This window comes from Perognathus longimembris, chromosome 4 (assembly GCF_023159225.1).
Source record: "Perognathus longimembris pacificus isolate PPM17 chromosome 4, ASM2315922v1, whole genome shotgun sequence".
NCBI classification, from domain to species: domain Eukaryota; kingdom Metazoa; phylum Chordata; class Mammalia; order Rodentia; family Heteromyidae; genus Perognathus; species Perognathus longimembris.
In genome coordinates, this window is record NC_063164.1 from 81,495,696 (window position 1) to 81,515,728 (window position 20,033).

Here is a 20,033-nt window from a genome sequence, read left to right on the forward strand (position 1 = left end):
GGGGCTAAAGAGCTTTACAAAAGATACAATGCCTGTGTATGCTAAATATTTGATTTGCATCTGTAAGATGTTGAGGTTTTTAATGCTGTCACAAATTAAAGCAAAATTCTTTGATTCTAGATAGAGTTGTTTTCTGTATGTCTGTGATGATCCTGAGACAAATGGTGGTAGAGACAAAATTTCAAAAGGGGGCCTTTTTAAAAAACTTTATTTATTAATTAAATTTTTTGACAAGGTGTTGTGCAAACGGGGTACAGTTACATAATAGGGCAGTATATACATTTCCTGTGATATCTTGCACCCTGTTTTTCTTTCCCTTCCCTAGATCAGGTAGACATATATACAATACACAGTGTACCAAAAACATACACAGTAGCCACATGGCATATGCCAAAGGAAATTCACCTAGGACTTTAAATATAACGTCAACAATAGAGTTTGCTTATCCTTGTCTTATATATGCTATGTATATACATACATAGCTTTTGAGCTATTGTGATCCACTGAGAGGTCTATTTTTGACCTTTATATGTTGAGTAGTTGTTTGGTTTTAATGTAAGGTCTCTGACCCAAACCTGTGGGAAATACCATTTGACAAGAAGTTTCCTGTTTCGCAGACCTAGTCTCTACTGTCTCCCCCTACCCCCACCTTATATCAAGAAGATCATGCTCCTTTGTTTTCTGTGTTCTAGGCTTGTCTCGCTCAACATTATTTGTTCAAGATCTGACCATTTCCCTGAGAATACCAATATTTTTCCATTCCTAATCGCTATGTAGTATTCCATTGTACCATAGGTACCATATTTTTTGGATCCATTCATCTGTAGAGGGGCATCTGGCTTGTTTCCATATTTTGGCTATTGTGAATTGTGCAGCAATAAACATGGAAGTGCAGATGTCTTTTTGGTATCTTGAGACCTGTTGTTCAGGATAGATGCCTAGGAGTGGTATGGCTGGGTCATAGGGTAGGTCTATGTTGAGCTTTTTGAGGAACCTCCATAATGTTCTCCAAAGTGGTTGTACTAATTTGCACTCCCACCAACAATGGAGAAGGGTTCCTCTTTCCCCGCACCCCCTCCAGTATTTGTTGTTACCTGAGTTCAGAGTATAGGCCATTCTAACTGTAGTGAAGTGGTATCTCAGGGTTGTTTTTATTTGTATTTCCTTTAATGCCAGGGATGTTGAACATTTCCTCATATGTTTCTATGGCATTTTATCTCTGCTCTTGTAAATTCTCTCTTTAGCTCCTTTGCCCATTTCATAATTGGTTTACTGGGCTTGGAGGTGGTTAGTTTTTTTGAGTTCTCTGTAGATGACGGATATTAGGCCTTTGTCTGTTGCTATGCTGGTAAAGATCCTTTCCCATATGGCTGGCTGTCTTTCTAGTTTGGTGGCTATGTCTTTAGCTGTGCAGAAACTTTTTATTTTGTAGTAGTCCCATTTGTCGAGTCTCTCCCCTATCTGTTGTGCCCTTGGGACTCTATTCAGGAAGTTCCTTCCTGTGCCTGTAAGTTCTAGCATCTTTCCTACTCTGTCCTTCAGTAGTTTCAAGGATTCAGGTCTGATGTTGAGGCCCTTGATCCATTTTGAGTTGATCTTGGTGCGTGGTGATAGGCTAGGGTCTACTTTGAGTTTTCTACATATGGCTTCCCAGTTTTCCCAGCACCAGTAGTTGAAGAGGCTATGTTTTTTCCATTGTATGTCTTTAGCTCCTTTGTCGACTATCAGCTGACTGTAAGAGTGCGGTTTTAGTTCTGGGTCTTCAATTCTATTCCATTGGTCTTCAGGTCTGTTTTTATAACAATACCAGGCTGTTTTTGTTATGATAGCTCTATAATAGAGCTTGAAGTCTGGTATTGCGATACCTCCTGCACTGTTTTTTTTTTTTGTTTTTTGTTTTTTTTTGCCTAGAATTGCTTTGGCTATTCTAGGTCTTTTGCTGTTCCATATGAATTTATGGGTTGCTTTATTTATTTTAGTGAAGAATGTAGCTGGGATCTTGTTGGGGATTGCATTGAATTTGTATAACAATTTGGGCCATAACAATATGGCCATTTTCACTATATTGATTCTGCCTACCCATGAGCATGGGAGGTCTTTCCATCTCCTTGTGTCTTCCAAAAGGGGGCCTTATGTGTCGGAGTGCATGGTTCCTTAATGATCAGGGATAAAACTAAGTGTAATGGAACACATGTCTACAGTCCCAGATACTTAGGGGGCTGAGGCAACTGGATCACCTGATGCTGGAGCTCAAAATATCCTCAGAAGTATAATGTACAATAAAATTCTCTTCCTGCCTCAGGAAGGGAATTGTAGGGTTAGAGATAAAGGTGAAGTAACAAAATGGCAAATAAAAAAATAGTGCTTCCTCTTAGTTATGAAACTTGAGATTTGTTTTGTTGATATATGCTGCACCTACAATGCGCTGTATCTCACAAGTGTGGAATGGGATGAAATTTCATAAACAGAGCACACTTAAGTAAACTACACTCAGTCTGATGGGTAGACCAACATCAGCATTTCAGATTCCTTTCTCCTGGGTTCTCTAGTCCTCTGAGCAAGCCAAATGAAATGTAGTTCAGTCACAGTAAAAACAAATACTAAACTAGAAATTGGTCCACATGGGAGATTTTATTTGTGATAATTGATCTAGATATTGACAACTTGCCAAGCTGAAAGCAATGGAAGAAACTGAAGATTAGCTAGTGGAAATCTAAGCAGTATATATCCAATACCTGCAATTAACCAAGATGTTTTTTTTTTATTGATACTTAACAGAAATTCTTCAATAGTACTTGAAACAATGGGAATTAAGTAAATATGCTAGAAGGACAGGAAGAAAGCAGAAAGATGTCAAGAAAGGGAAAGAGAGAGGGAAGAAGATATTTTAATTTCTTTGATTGAATTTATATATCTAAAGACAAAAGGAAATGTTTCATTAAAAAGTCTAATAGGTAAAAAATAATAACATTTTTCCCTATCTACATCTCTTCTAAAGTAACTGGCTAGTTTGAGTGTTAAAATAACTATATTATATTATATTATATTACTATATATTACAATAATATCAAAAGCCTGTGATTATGAAAGTTAGAAATTGAGATAACTACTTGGAACACATTTCGGCCTCTTTGTTCCATTCTCTGAAAACTCTGGGCAGTAAAGGAAGAAAGATATACTACTCAGTGGTTGCTCTGCCTTCATCTGATCACCAGGCTTTTGGAACAAAAAGGCCCATGATTATTGAGTCGGGATGGCAGTTCAGCTGAAGGATGATCAATGGCCTTCAGCTAGGAAGCAGAGCTTGAAGGACAGAAAATAATTCTCACTCAAGCTAATGGGAAACTGGAATTGGACTAATGGTTATCAGGACATGTGAGAAAAGATTGTCTTCCTAAATGCAAGAAAAGTATCTCTTTGATGAGTTCATCCTTTTAACCTGAGTCTCTTTGAGAGTTGACTGTATAGAAGGTTGCATTTTCAAATACTTTTTTTTCAGTTTAGATGCATATCAAAGTTTTTTGTTGGTATTACTTACTATATATATTTCCAGAAATAAACTAGAAATTACCTTCTTTCCTGCAGGAGAGAGTCACTGAACATTATTAAGGGTCTCTGCCAAAAGTATGGAGCCTCTGATAAGTAATGCCATCCTTCACCCATGAAAAATAAGCTATTAAAAATCAAGGAAGAAAAAGAAACAGTTGCAATACCTGGAATGCACAGACAATGTTGTGGGAACCTCATTTGTAAGAGCAAGAGTCTTCCCCATTGTTTAGCCACAATGCTGACTCTTCTCTATTTATGTTTTTGTTAAGGGATTTTTCTCCTCCCTGGACTGAAATGCTTTGTGCAGGTGACTGAAAAGCTGCCAGGGCTAGTCAGTCTGGCTGGCCAAATGAATTGTGCTCATTGGAGCAAAGCCAGTTGTATACCAGCAAAAAGTTTAATTTCTGGACTGTCCAAACCCTCCGCTCTTTTCGCAACTTAATGCGGACCAGGTTTCTATTTCCCAAAAGCTCCTCCAATTGTCATCCCCTTGTCTTGTCTCGTATAATCTTGATCTCAGTCTATCCACAGATCACCCAGCTTGAGTGAACTGTCGCCTCTCTTTCTCCAAAGCACTGAACTGAGTTTTGATGAAAAGGTTGATGGCACATGAAAAATTACTGTGTTACATTTGATTACATTTGTCTGACCTTGAACAATCTTAGGAGCCAGCATAGTCATTTCAGTTAAGTAATTTAGTTTAAATTGCTTAATTAAGAAATAAAATTTTATGGAATTCCCTAGATTAATTTGCACTTATACTTAAGAGCATCAGCATCTATAATCAATTTAAGGAGGAAATAGGCCTGGAGTACTTTATAGTTTGCATTGAAACCTAATTGGATTCATTTGGGCCGAAATAGGAAATATGGAGAGATCTGATATATTTTTAATTTCCCACATCATAAGGACAATAATGGACATTTAATCTTTGTGAGGCACTGAGTTTTGGGCTTGAAATTGGGAAAATTGTGGATTTCAAAGATAAACTGGCTGATTCCCTGTGCTCTTACTTTTAAGTAAGGCTCTTAGCAAGGCTAGATTGCAGCAGGATGTACAGCAGGACTGGTGTGGGTGTCGGCAAGTGACAGAAGAGCTTGTCTGGGATCAGAAACTCCTATTCTTCTCAGTCTCTGTGTGAACTCTTTGCCCAAACTCCTGACCCCTCTTCTTACTTTTGGAGAGGATTTTAAATAAGATTGTCAGGATTCTATTTGTACATTTAATAAGATTGATGATAAATAAGAGAGGAAATTGAGGGGAAACAGACTGGGAGGTGGCAGGAACATTTTTGCCTCCATGTGTCTACCCAAGTGATAAGTCTGCTCTTTGTCTAGGTATTTTATAGAGAAAAATTGCTTGAGCTCCTGGCTCTGAAGAGCAGACTGGGAAATCCTTGAGCATGGTGCTGCCATCTGGTGAGACCTTCTTGCTTTTCAGACCGTGAAGAGACACAGCCAGCACATTCACTTAAGGATCTTTTTCCTCTTCCTCTAAAGGCTACCAGTACTGTCATGAAGGAGGGGACAGGGAACAATTTCTGTACTTTATCTGAACCTAATTACTCTAAGGTCCCACCTGCCAATACTATTAGTATATTAATCTGGGGTTTAATCAAACAACATGGATCTTATGATTTACATATTTATTGGTTTGTTTGTTTCTTATCTACTTACTTATTTTCTTATTTGATGGAGAATCAATTCAGGGCCTCATACTTGCCAAACAGACAATCTTGGACCTTTTACCAATTCATTTTTGAACTGATTATTTTAGAGAGAGAGGCTTTCTCTATACCTAAACCAACCTGGACTGGAAACTTCCTATTTTTGCGTCCTTTTGTTGCTGGAATAAGTATGTACTACTGAGCCTAGCCACTGATTGAGAAGGAGTCTCTTGGGCTTTGATGTCAAGGCTGGTCTCAAACTTATCCCCAAATCTCTGCATCCCAAGTAGTTAGAATTATAAACTTGAGCTACCACACTTAACTATGAATATGAATTTGGGGGGAATATGTTCAACCTATCACATCTAATCAGGGATCTTGAGATTCTAAATTAATAGAGCAATAGAAAAACTAGAAAAGAGATGTTCTAGGGGTTATATCAAAAGCAATTGGTGATATTTTGGAAGAAGATAGGGAGAAAGAAATAACTAATTGTTATATCACAGTTGTAACTACTTTCAACGTCCTATGTGTATGTGTAGTTTCTATTATTGATGATGTTCTTGTATCACCTTCCTGTGGTTGTACCTACACTATCTCTGTAATCTTATCTGAGTATATTGGAAACCGTGTTTACTGGTATTGGAAGTAGGAAATTCAAAGGGAATACCAAATTTGAGAGACACAGGGTAAAAAAAGAGAAACAACTACAAAAGCAATACTTGCAAAACTGTTTGGTGTAAGTGAACTGAACACCTCGGGGGGGCGGGAGGAGGGAAAGGGGGGAAGGGAGGGGGGCATGAGGGACAAGGTAACAAACAGTACAAGGAATGTATCCAATGCCTAACGTATGAAACTGTAACCTCTCTGTACATCAGTTTGATAATAAAAATTTGAAAAAAAAATTGCTACATATGGCACATAACACATTTTTACATACATATATTTAATATGTAAAAGTTTTTTTTCCTGTTTTCTATTTGCAGAACTGCTAAAATAAATTGTTTAATTAAAAAAAAAAGAAATAACTAAGTGGATAGGAGAAAGTAATCATTACCAACAGGCTTCTGCCTTGGTCTCGGCTAGTCACTTTACACATCCATATGTACAAGTTGGTCTGGGACAAAAAGGTTTATAATGGTAGTCTTATCTTTTAACCTCCAATACATCCCCGTTTGACAGATGAATATTCATCCTTCTTCCAGAAAAAGAGTGATTGGTGATAACATTGGAAAGTCTAGGGAAGGGATTGATCAAAGAAGTTTTTAGGCTTACTGTGTTTGAGATAACTGTTAATAGTTGCATTTATTCACTCAACTTCAAACCTTTGATCAATCTCTTTTGTTTGACCTGACCATCTAATTTAATCTTTCAAACTTCCTCTTCCATACAGCCCTGAAATTCCTTTGATTATTCTATTTTTTCCAATCATTGTAGCTCTACCATGCAATAATTGATATAATTAGTTTATTGGATATAGGTATCTAGTCATTGTTTTCTATCTTCAAGGAGAAAATCTCCACAAAGTCAATGTTCTTGGTCTCTTCTGCTCCTTGCTATACTACAGACATCAGTACTACTATTTTATAAGCAATCAGTGAAAGTTCTCTAAGTGAATAAACAGGTGAATGATTTTACCAACCAAGTATTATATATTGCCTAAGTCTAGGATGTATAAAAAAAAAGGCGAGTCATGTGATTCTGAGGCTCAAGATAGGGTCTGAATTACAGTTACAAAACTATTTCAGTCCCAAGTGGATCATATTTGGAACTATGGCATAATTCATTTCTCTTAAAGAAAGCACTTCAAGTGAGATTAATAATATGCATCTGAACTGAACCTTTATATTAACAACAATTAGGTGAGGATATGAGAAAAATACAGATGGATATGAATGCAAATGAAATAAGCAGATCCAAAAGAGAGTAGTGTTGTGGCAACTGAGAGGAAATTAAAAGAATTTTTGTGAAGAGAGTTATCGTTATATAAAAATCCACAATAGTCAAGTAAAGCTTCAATAAGTTACCAAATTCATTTCTAAGATGGTTGTTAAGAACTGCACTGTGTCTCTGTTCTCTCTAATTTGTGTTTGCTTACCCCAAATGTAATTTTATTTAGAAATATGATCTTTAAAAAGATCATAAAAGATGTTAAAGATTGAAGTGCCAATCTCAGAAGACTGGTCCTTTTCGAAGAAAGACCACACAGAGGAAAAATATTGTGAACAGCAAGGAGACAGGGCTTTGGGAGAAATCAAACTAGGTGGTTTCTTTTGTTGCTGGTTTTTGTGTTGTTCAAATTTCTTTTGGTTATATAGGGATTTTGTTTTGTATTTTGTTTGTTTCATTTTTATTAAGTCAAGTTTTTTGCTGTGTAGCACAGGCTGGCCTTGAATGCTCTATCTTCCTGCCCTGCCTCCCAAGTGTGGAAATGACAGAGGTACACCACCACACAGAGACTTTTTGTTTGTTTGGTTGGTTGGTTGTTGTTTTTTGTTTGTTTGTTTTTCAAATTTTTATTATCAAACTGATGTACAGAGAGGTTGGTTTTTTTTATTGTTGGGTTTTTTCTTTTTTTTAGATTTTGAGGTTAATTCAAACAAACCATTAGCAAGTAATGTGCAAAAACAAATTTTATAAGAGTTATAACTTTGATAATCATGGTACAATGAAACAAAGACAGTTTTGTAAGTATCAAAAAGATAACGGAATTTAGGATGTTGTTAGTTTCATTTTCTACCCTGCTTGTTTCTTTTTCTGGTACTGGAATTGAATTCAGGGCCTTGTACTTTCTTGGCTTATGCTCTACATCATGAGACACACATAAATACCTCTAGCGGTTTTTTTTGTTGTTGTTGTTGTTTGTTTGTTTTTTGTTGTTGTTTTTCCCCTAGCTATTTTGGAGATGAAGTCTCAAAAACTTTTTTGCTTGGATTAGAACTAAAGATTGTTCTCCCAATTAGTTAGGATAACAAATGTGAGCCAACAGGATAACAGATGTGAACCAACAGGACCTGGCTATGACTTCTTGGTCATGAACTTCTAGCCTCCAGACTGGGAAAAGAGGTTTCTGCTGTTTAAGGAAACCAGTCCTCAGTACTTTGTTACTGCTGTCTTAGGGAACTAATACAACTATTGTCATTGCAATGTGGTGACTTAAATTCCATTTTTCAGAAGCAGTAGGAGAGGGAGTGGAATGGGCGATGACTATAATCCTGTTTCTCTAGAATGGTAGCTGTGTGGGAGGAGAGAAATGATCAGGAACCAGAGGCTTTGTGTAAAACCCAAGAGAACACTATTAAGATGTAGGTATCATAATTTACAAGAGGCAAGCTGATCATCTTCACACTATAATCTGCATAATTATGCATACTGATTATGGCCTATTTATTTGTTTTGTAACTGAAGGAAATTCTTGGGAGTTTTAAATCTGAAACAGGCCAGAGAGAATCTTACAAGGTTATTAGCTGGCTCTCCGTTGTGTGATTATGAGGTCACTGAAGCAGTCTGGGCCTTCTGAACTGAATTATATCATGTTGATGCCAGGCCCCAAGCTATAGAAGGTTTAGAATTGTTTGAAATCATATGGACAAATTCTTAAATGCATTTTTATGCCTTCACACAATAAGCTCCCCACAAATTAATTAATTTAGAATTAGAGCTAAGTTTTTTTTCCTTTCTTTTTCTTTTTTGAAGTTTTTGGATTTCCTCCAAAAGAACATAGTATACTCCCACTGACAGAACATATGAGTTAGCATGCTACACTTTTCAACATTGCATCTTGCTTCTTCTCTCAGTCTTAGAGATTCTTTCTTTCTGTAATTACTCCCTATTTTCCCCACCATCAACAATGTTATATTAGTATGCTAATGCACTGTTAGTCTCATTAACAAGTCATAATAAAACAACATGCATTTACTTATTTTGTTTGTATCCCATGTTTCTTTCTATAGAAAATCCCCTCAAAGATCCTGCCTGCAATCCTATCTACTCAGGAACCTGAGGTTTCTGGACCAAGGTTCAAAGCTAGCCCAGATAGGAAAATCCAGACTTTTATCTCTAACCACCAAAAAGCTAGAAGTGGAACTGTGGTTCAAGTGGTGGAGCCTTGGACTCAAGGAGAGGGCCCAGGCCCATTGATTTGCCATCTGTTCTCTTTTCTATTCTCTCTAATTTGGCTGAGTCTGGGTGGCTGCTGCCTTCTATCTTGCCATGCCCAGGAAGTTCATTAACTCTCTTCATTTCTTGGTAGCTTTGAAGTGCTGATCATTTCTTCCTTCCTTATAGTAATCTTCTTAATTTACCTGTAGAGCCAACAAGCTCTCTCGAACTTCTTCTTACGTCACTATTTTCTTTCAGCTTCACTTCTGACTCTTTCTCTGAAGCCTGAGTTCTAATATTTGAAGTATTCCACCATGTTTTTCTCTTTTACATTCTCTGTAAAACTGACTCCTAAGATAATCTGTGGTTGTTTTAGATATTTATATGTCTATGTTCTGTCCCTGGTGACGTCTCAACTTTTCACCTAAGACTCTAGGTGAAAACTAAAAATTAACAATGAATAAACCTAGAAATTAGATGAATCTAGAAATTAACACATCAGAGTAAAAATAAATGTAAAAAGAAAACTTTTTGACTTTTTGCTTCCATCTCTAACCTATTCCTTATCATCAATATTGTACCAAAAATGTAGAGGTCTCCTTTAAAACTTATTTATTTCCTTACTCATACCAAGTTGTATTTCCTCTGTCTTGGAATGAGGCACCAGTTCCAACCTCTGACATCTCCCTCTTCGTGGATAATTGCAGTACCTCTGAGATGGGGTCCCTGCTTCTATTTTAACCTCACAATAAGAAACCCAGCAGAATTGGTAAGATATTACCCAAAAAGAAAACATTTTGCAAGCTGATTGCTAGACACTGTTAAGTCCCATGAGATTCAAGGGAGGATCACTTGTGTTCTTGTGGGTGGATGAAATCATATGACTAGCCAATGGGTTGGGAGTAGAAAAGGCACTTGTATTTCTGTATTATAGCATTTAATTACCTATTAAAGATGCATCACAATATAACTTCCAATGATCATCAGATCATCATGTGCTTCACTTGGCTGGGCCCCAATGGCTCACACTTGTAATCCTAGTTACTCAGGAGAATAAAATCTGAGGATTGCAGTTCTAAGCCAGCCCGGATAATAAAGTCCCCATGAGACTCTTCTCTCTCCAATGAACCACTGAAAAACTGGAAGTGGATCTGTGCTTAAAGTGGTAGAGCACTAGCTTGACAAAAAGAGCTCAAGGATTGCACTTAGGCCCTGAATTCAAATCCCAGGACCAAAAGAAAAACACAAAAAAACCCAAAATAGAACAAAGCACAAAAGCCAGACTCACTAACTCCTGATAGACATGCAGTGCTATCATGAAAAGAATCTCTGTTGTTTGATCCATTGAGAAATTACATTTTCTTCATTCACATCAGGATAACTCATCCACCTTTTATTTTGTTTTTAAGTAACTTACAACATATGTTTCACTTGTGTTCTTTACTGTTTGAAATATATCATGCATTTCTAACACATTTTAGTAAACTCCAATTCCTGAGGCCAATAAGTCTATGTGAGACTTACCTCCTAGGTCTTTTGGGTTCTTATCCACTAGATATACTCCTTCAAAAAGTATTTCATTTTTAAAAAAATTTTTCTTAATCTCAAGATCCATAATGATGGTTATCACTTTGTTCTAAATGAGTTGATTTGTTTGTTTAAAAAGTTTGTATGAGCCAGGTTCCAATGGCTCACACAAGTAATCCTAGCTACTCAGGAGGATCTGAGGATTGAGGTTTAAAGCCAGCCCAGGCAGGAAAGTCCCCATAAGACTCTTCTCTCCAACTAACCATTCAAAAAGTAGAGGTGGTGCTATAAATCAAAGGGGTAGAGCACAGCCTTAAGAAAAAGAGATAAGGGATAGTGCCGCAGGCCCTGAGTTCGAGCCCCATGACTAAAAAAAAAAGTTTGTATGTATAAAAATAGAGAAACAAAATCTGTTGAAATTGTTTTAAGAAGCAGGGATGAGGAAGAGGAATAAAGGGAGTGAGTTTGGTCAGTATGTAAGGCATGTATACATAGAGCTATCACAATAAAACCTCTTTGTACAACTAATATAGAATAATAAAAATAAAAAATGTATAATGCAATTTTAAAAGTTGCTGTAAACTTTTTACACCAGACGCTCAGTTAGGGAGATGGTATAATGATTAATATGGGAGATCCCCCCATCCCTCCTGCTTTTATCGAGTGCACAATCAGAAAAAGGGGTCAGGTTAAAAGTTGTTAAAATGGTAATTAGATTTGACTCTTCTTGTAGCAAGTGAAAAATGTTAACTTGCCAACTCAAAAGAGTATTCATCTCCTTTTGATTACTCTTCTTCAAATAAAGGACTGAGAGAATCCTTGTACATGGACCATTTTTTTTCAAATGACACTTTGAGCCCAGCTGTATTAGCACCCTTTACAGAAAACCAAAAACATGTTTATAAAATTACTTCAGTTTTGGGCTGGGAATATGGCCTAGTAGAGTGCTCACCTTGTATACATGAAGCCCTGAGTTCAATCCCTCAGCACCACATAAACAGAAAAATCTGGAAGTGGCACTGTGTCTCAAATGGTAGAGTGGTGGCCTTGAGCAAAAAGAAGCCAGGGACAGTGCTCAGGCCCTGAGTTCCAGCTCCAGGACTGGCAAAAAACAAAATAAAACAAAAATTACTTCAGTTTCTAAAATCTATTTTTGTTTTGCAACATGAAGGAAGACCATCTAATCCCTACTACTCTTCTAGTGAGATGAAATTGGCTAATATAAATTTTAAAAAGTGTGGAAAAGAGAACCCTTAGAAAATTTTCCAAATGCAAGAAAATATGGTTTCTATATCCTGTATGCTCTATGCTATACTTCAAGGGTATTAAAGTTTCATCACTTACTGCTCTCTACAATAATCGAGAGTTGAATATATATATATATATATATATATATATATATATATATATCAAGAAAGATGGGAAGCAAAAATTTAGGAATAAGCCTGAAATGAAGATAGCAATAACTTAGATTGAGATAAGAGTCTTATGAACTTTCTTGTTCCTATTAGCTTTGAACTGCAATCTCAGTACCTAGGATTACATTCATGAACCACCAGTACCCAGCTGGTGTGTTGTTTCTAAAAAGTTTTCATGCCAATGTTTGTTGTTATTTCTAAGAAAAGTAAATCTAAGCTGTATTGTCTCCATCTGAAATTTAGAGAAAGAGAAAAAGTGAAGGAGAGAATGCAGAGCCAGAATGTGAATGGAGATGTTATACTTTCTTTCTTAATTCTTCAAGTCCTTAAGAATTTTATACTATCTTCCTTAAGTCATTAGGTCTTTCAGATCTTAATCACTATTCTACCTATTCCCTTAGTATCTGTGCATATGTGAAGGCAGAACTGTGACAACTACAGAATACTACCAACTACTACTACCTACTACTACCAACCATGGAATAATAAGGAGATGAATATTCACCAGCATGTCCAGAAAATCCTGAATCTTTATATCAGTCCTCTTCCCCACAGTGCTTGAACTTATGAACACTAGTATTAATTTTTAAAGAGGAAATTAGAGCCAAAGAGATTGCATGTTTGTTCTAATACTAGTAAGACCTAGCACATAGAAGAAAGTACCGGCATTTCTGGAGGTCTTCCTATTCACCTGCTCCTTCATTCATATCATCCTCAATACCTTCTGGAAGTCTGATATGTAGGTTGAGGAGAAGGTTCCTAGACTTTAAGGTACCTCATTATAGCTGTGCAATTAATACCTGTCACATGAGGAATCTAAATCCAGGTCTGTTGGATAACAAAGCCCATTCTCCTTTCATTAACTCTTTATTCCGAGTCTTGTTAATGAGTCTAAGCCCAGAGTTCAAATTTAAACATAAGTCTGTCTCATAAAGATTTATGTCAAGATTGTTCCTCTTCCACAAAGTGCTAAAACATCAGTTCTTGAGAAGACAAAAGGACCTCTTGTAGTGAGACTGTCCAGGTGTATGTGTGGGGGGGTGTGTGCTTTTACATTCATGAACAATCACAGATATCCTAACTGTAAGAGGTGCAATTAATTAGATGATCTTTTTTACATTTCTGTCATTTATCTATTTTTAATTTTGTCATTTATGTAAAGCACAGCCTATCATGGTCTCCATATGAAAACTTCTCCACATGCATTAAAGATTCCACTGAAAAATCCACGGCAGCCACCCTCAAGAGTTATTTTATTTCTAAATAAATAATGCTTCCTAAGAGTATCAGCCTAGTGTCATGGAGCTTAAACCTCCTTGCTGTGTTCTCTCAGCAAAGGCAGTGGAAATCAAAGGTACCAGACTTTGGGTGCAGCTGGGGGTTCAGTGTGGCACAGTGCATATTTATATACAACAAATGGAAGGTTTTTCTTGAGATTTCAAGAACAGAAGGTGCAGCCAGACACAATACTCTGTCAGTCATGCTTTAATGAGCCAGAGATCCTGGCTAAATGGATGCTCAGTACCAGGTTGTCTGTGCAGAGAGAATTCAAGTAAAGGATAGTGGAGCTCTTCTCAGACAGGTGTCTTTAGAGACATAGAAATATGACTCATGAACTTGTGCTCAGTTGACATCAATGCTATTGCCTTTGGAAAAAAAATGTGGGCAGAGAGGCTAGGCTGTTTATAAAAATGATGTGAGCAGCAGCTTCAGCCTCAGGAGGCTCCACAGGGATAGATAAAGAGGAGGATTAACCAAGCTAAAGCTTTTGTTTAAAGAGAGATTACAAAGCATTTAGTTCAGATCAAGTCAGCCTGAAGCTTAACTTTTTTTCTCCTCTGGGATGAATTGTACTCTCAAACTTGGTCCTCAAATCTGAAGATGAAGACACAGCATCATTTGGAGTGACCACAGATGAGCTGTCAGTTCCTATTCTTCTGTTACTGTGAATTTAAGTAACATAAAGATTAGGACTGATTGTAATCAATTGTACTATATGGCATTAGGTTTTCCAGTAACATGGGTAAATATTCTTTTTAAGCACTCAGTTGTGAAAAGGAAATCACAGCAGAAGAGTGGATGTAACAAGGTTAATTCCTACAGAGTTTTTCATAAAGTTATAGTTTCTGTATTGAAAATTGTCCAAATTTGACTGCCCACAAAGAACAAGTAAGAAATATAGGTTTAAGACCCTCAATCTGTTCCCCTTCTGAGACTAAATTGGATTGACTGCATGGCTGATCTAATAACTGCAAAAACCTACACATTCAGCAGGTGATTGTGAAAAATGGATTGGCCAAAACCTAACCAATTTGTCAACTATTTGTAGGCTTGGCCTTTGCTCAACTTATCTTCTCTGTATCAGGTAGATTATTTTTTTGCTTTAGTAACTTTCTCTTTCCTTGAGAATTAAAATCTAAAGAAAAAAAATGACAGAATTTCAAAAGAACTGTATACCAGATTATGTGTATGACCAATCAACTCATTCACTAATATGATAGTAATTCACAGAGAATTTACCAGATGCTAGATTCCACTAGGAACAATGGAAATACCCTGATAAATAAGTTGATATCCAGGAAGGAAGGGCTTGGAGTGTATTCATTCCCAAATAGTTCATACTCTTAAGTAGAGAAAACAGAGAACTATGGTAAGATAAACAAGAACATGCAAGAATATTTGTTCACTGGGCACCAGTGGCTCCCACCTATAATCCTAGCTACTCAAGAGGTTGAGATTTGAGGATCATAGTTCAAAGCCAGCCGAAGCAGAAAAGTCCCCATGAGACTCATATCCAAAAAAAATTATCCAGCAAAAGCCAGAAGTAGAGCTATGGCTCTAGTGATAGAGTGCTGGTCTTGAGCCCAAGAATTTCAATGACAGTACCTAGGTATTGAGTTCAAGTCCCAGGACCTGCACACAACAACAAGAAGAATAAGAACATGCTTTCGTATTTTGTGATGTTAATAGGAAATTAAAGGGAAATAGTAGATAAGCTAGAATACCTATTTTAGAATGAATGTCAAGGAAGGCTTTGGGGAGGAGGTGATATTTGAGCAGAGAACTTGAAGATAAAGTGGGAAGCGGTGTATTGTTCTAAAAGAAATATTCTAAGGGATGGACTAGGAGATGGAAAGATCATGAAGCTGAAGCTAGCTGTGAGAATTGTACACACCTAAGGGAGTGAGTGTTCTGAAAATAGAGAGGGTGAGAAGGAATGAGGTAGGAGTTAATGCTCAAGGGCAGCAGAAGCCAAGGGGGAGGAGTAGTGAGGCAGGTGTCAAGGCTCAATGGCAACAGCAGGCAGGCTGGAGGGCAGCAGAGGCCAAGGAGTCCATAAGAAGCAGAAATATTAACCTAAGTATGATAAAGAGCAAATCTTATGTGTGATTTGAAGGAGGCTCACTGGGTGGCTGTGGACAATAAACTGGTATGCAGAAAAAGAGAAGCGGCAAGTTCTTTGGTAATTTCTAAAGTCTGTGAAGGAGATATTATCTTAGGGGAGTATATTAAATAAAGAAGTGAACAGAACAGAAGTAATGAGACCTGGGTGTGTTTTTGAGAGTAAACCCAACAAGAAGGTCTTGTTGATTGAGTGCTATAAAGCTTAGGATGAAAGACAATCTTGGGATAATGGGACAAATTAGGTCAGTGTCTAGATATCCAGATATCATTTATTCGTGTTTTCCAGCTGAGTGAGCTATTACAGGTGCTTGAGATGATGAGAAAGACAGAAAATCAGCCTTTTAAAGGTAAGATAAAGGAAATTGAACTTAAAATCTCTCACAATCTCTCTTTGGATCTCTGTCTCTCTCTGTCTCTATCTCTGTCTCTCTGTCTCTCTGTCTCTTGTCTCTCTGTCTCTGTCTCTCTCTGTCTCTCTCTCTCTCACTCTCTCTCTCTCTGTTCCACTGAATCTGGAAGGAATGTTGGCCAGGCAAGCATTCTTCTCTGAATCCTTTCTTTTCTTCAGGGTGCAAAACACAAGATTATCAATTAAGTATAAAGCATGAATGGGGTGCTGGGCATATGGCCTAGTGGTAGAGTGCTTGCCTCATATACATGAAGCCCTGGGTTCGATTCCTGAGCACCACGTATATAGAAAAGGCCAGAAGTGGCTCTGTGGCTCAGGTGGCAGAGTGCTAGTCTTGAACAAAAAGAAGCCAGGGACAGTGCTCAGGCCCTGAGTTCAAGCCCCAGGACTGGCAAAAAAAAGAGTGAATGGTACATATAAGTTTAAAGACAGTGTGATTATATAAGCAATGCTCTCTAACAGTAGAAACAAGTTTGCTAGGAAAAATGAGTGTACTGGTTATTCTGCTTGGACTCCTGGTACTCTGCTTGGACTCCTGGAACTCTCCCGTGTTGAGTCCAATCTTGGTTGTGTCACTTATGTCTATGACCTTGAGTAATTTACTTAGTAGCTAAGTGCCCCAATTTTTATTTGTAAACCTGAGATCTTAATAATAGTACTTACATCATAGGGTTGCTTGGGAATTTCAAATAGCGGAAACTTAGAAATGTCAGCTATTATCATGATGCTGTCCTAAAAGTAGGCCAACCTTAATTTTATAGTCCTAAATCTGCAATGACACAGATTAATGCTGCTAAGTGCTATTTCTTTAGACATGTCCAATTGCTAGGAAGCAGTTGTAGAGCAGGCAGAGATCTAGATTTACCCAGTTAAGTTAGGCTAGGAGGGAGAATTTGGCCAATGCTATATTGAAAGGTTGATCTTCCTTTCATGTATGGTAAGATCTACTTCCACAGATTTTCGTGTCTCACCTGAAATTCTGTGGCAGAATTTTCAAGTTCCAACTTAGTGGGGTCTGTTTACAATATTGAGAGGGTTAGAATTCCATTCCTTATTAATTTGATACTCTCCTTTAAGAAGGTTGTGACTCAGTAAAGAGGCACATTGAGCAGCACACAACCTATAACTTTCTCCATGAGGAACTATCACTTAGAGCCAGAAAAGTCAAGTAAATTATATTTGAAGTTTCTCTCTTGGATGAAAAGGCCATTATTTCTAAACCAAATAATACTCTATTATTATGATAAATCCCACATCAATTTTTACACAGGAGACTGCTTTTTTTTTCTCTATTTAAGAATTACCAAGTATTTGAAACTTGTTTCTTTGGTAGGAAATCATTCACAAGGGTATATACTTCAATTATTATGCCAGTTTATATATTGTTTTTCAGGTTCCTAGTGACTCAAAGCAAATGCCATCAGTTATAAGAGAGGAATAATTTCAATAAGACTGAAAGGACAGACAATATCACCTCTTGATCCAGCCTGGGATCTGTAAGGTAACTACAATTTTTTACTGGGAAATAATGGTAGAATTTTTTTCTCTATATTTTGTTTTGTTTTTTTCTTCTGTTTACCAAAGTTGTATCTCATATTGTTAGCAACTGAGACAGAAATGATTTTGTTGTTTGAGAGTGGATATTATTTACTAACACATTAAAATTCTCCATCCAAAACCCATGTATTTCTAATTTGAAAAGGCAAGTAGCCAGCAATGACTAACATCTTACAGCTTCCTTTAAATGCAATGGAAGTACATACACAAAAAATAAAGAAACCAAAATATTTGAAATGCAACACAAAGAAACTAAAACTGGGAAATAATAACAACAAAGTCAAAGATAATTTGTATCATATGTAGGACAAATGAAGCTAAGATATTTTACAACATATTCTTTTGTTCCCAGACAGAGTTCTAAAACCTGGACTACTACAGAAATAAGCCATTCTTCTGTGTCATAGAATCTGCAACTTACTTGAGTGGTGGAATTTTGAATTATTTTAATCTTTTGTCTTTTAATTTTTAAATCTGAATACCTTTAAAGGATAATACATACATTCTTTCCATTTTATTCTTTTTCCAAATACTTTATTGTATTTCTATAATTGGAAAAGAGAAAGATATTCTTTCTAAGGACAGAGAGAAAAGTTATGTTTCTTCTTAAGGCAGAATTGTAGCAAATTATATTGTTTTGTACTTGGCGAGTTTTATTATAAAAGTGAAAAAAGATTTTTTTCATGAAGAAGGCTAATCTAAGCAGTTAGTTTTATTTGGTTTACAGAATAACCAAATGGCTGGCTGAATTATTACCTAAAATATTGCCATTTGCATTCTCAATTAAAATGTAGTCAGAATTCACCATAGTGATACCAGAGGACCATCAAAGATCTAGACATTTGAAAGCTAAATCCAAGGGTAGCATTACAGCAATAATAGCAATAATTTTAATTAAATGTAGATTATTTGTGTCATTAATATGCTCTGTTTGGATGTAAGAGGGGTAGTAGCTTATTTTAAGATCAATTGTCATCTTCAAAGACAACAAAAATTGGATGATAAAAACCTTGCAACTACTAACTTGGAAGAATTTGTTTTATACATTATTAATTTTTAAATCATAATTCACATACATTTACATACTTTGGTTTTTTTTGTTTTGTTTTGAGATAGGATATTTCTAAATGGCCCATGATGGCTTAGAATTTGCTACATAGGCCAACTTACCTTATATTCATAACTTTCTTGTGTTAGCCTCTTGAGTGCTGGATTGTAGTCAGAAACCATAATGCCCAATACAATATGCACATCTTAAAAATCAATTTTGTATCCATTTTGACAAATACATTTAGCCATGCTACGTTTTCAGCATTCCACAAAATTTGCTAAGGCTGCAGCACACAGAATTTGGTTCCTTGGCAGTTTGAGTCTTTTACAGATAGAGATGATATGGGTGTATCTATACATTTTCATGGACTTAAGCATTCCTTTCTTATGGGCATATGTCTAGGAGTGAGATTGTTGACTTCAGGATATATATTGTTGAGATTTTGTAAGTAGAACTTTTCTTTTTAATTTTATTGTCACAGTTACATAACTTAAGGAAGTGAGTATATTTCTTATCAAACTTGTTCCCTCCTCCCTAGTTTTTCTCCCACCTTTGCTTCCCCCTGGGGGCGGGGATTTGCACAGTTAATTCCCAACATATTGTCTTGTGAGTATTACTGTTACATTGGTCTACCCTTTATCCTTTGTCTCACAATTTTGATGTTCCCCTTCCCTTCCCTAATTCAGATAAACATATATACAATACTCAGGGTACCAAAATCAAATACAGTAACACTAGGAGATAAACCAGAGGAAAGAAAAATGAAAGGAAAAAGAAATATTTTACATAGTACATTAAAATAATAACAATGCAAAACCTCTTGTTTCCAAAACTTGGAGTTCATTTCGCTTAGCTTCATCATATGTGATCATATGTACATAGCTATTGAGCAATTGTGATATTCTCCTAGGACAATCCTAGACATATACTAATTATTACCAATGAAGGAAATCATGGAATATATGCTTCTTTGGGTGTGGCTCAATTCATACAGTGATTACACCAATTTTACTGGTTAGTTAGATGAGGGAGTCAATCAACTTCATATACTTGCCAATACTTAATATTGTTCATAGATTTAATTTTACCCTAATAAAGCCATAATGATTCCCATTACATATGTACTGAGAATTCACTGTTATTTTTTTTTCCAAATTTTTATTAGCAAACTGATGTATAGAGAGGTTACAGTTTCATACGTTAGGCATTGGATACATTTCTTGTACTGTTTGTTATTTTAATTTACATTTCTCTGGAAATTAATGAGACAAACTTTTAAAAATATGTTTATTGAATAGTCTACTCTTCTCTATTATAAAGAACCTTTTATAACAATGTATTTCACATTTT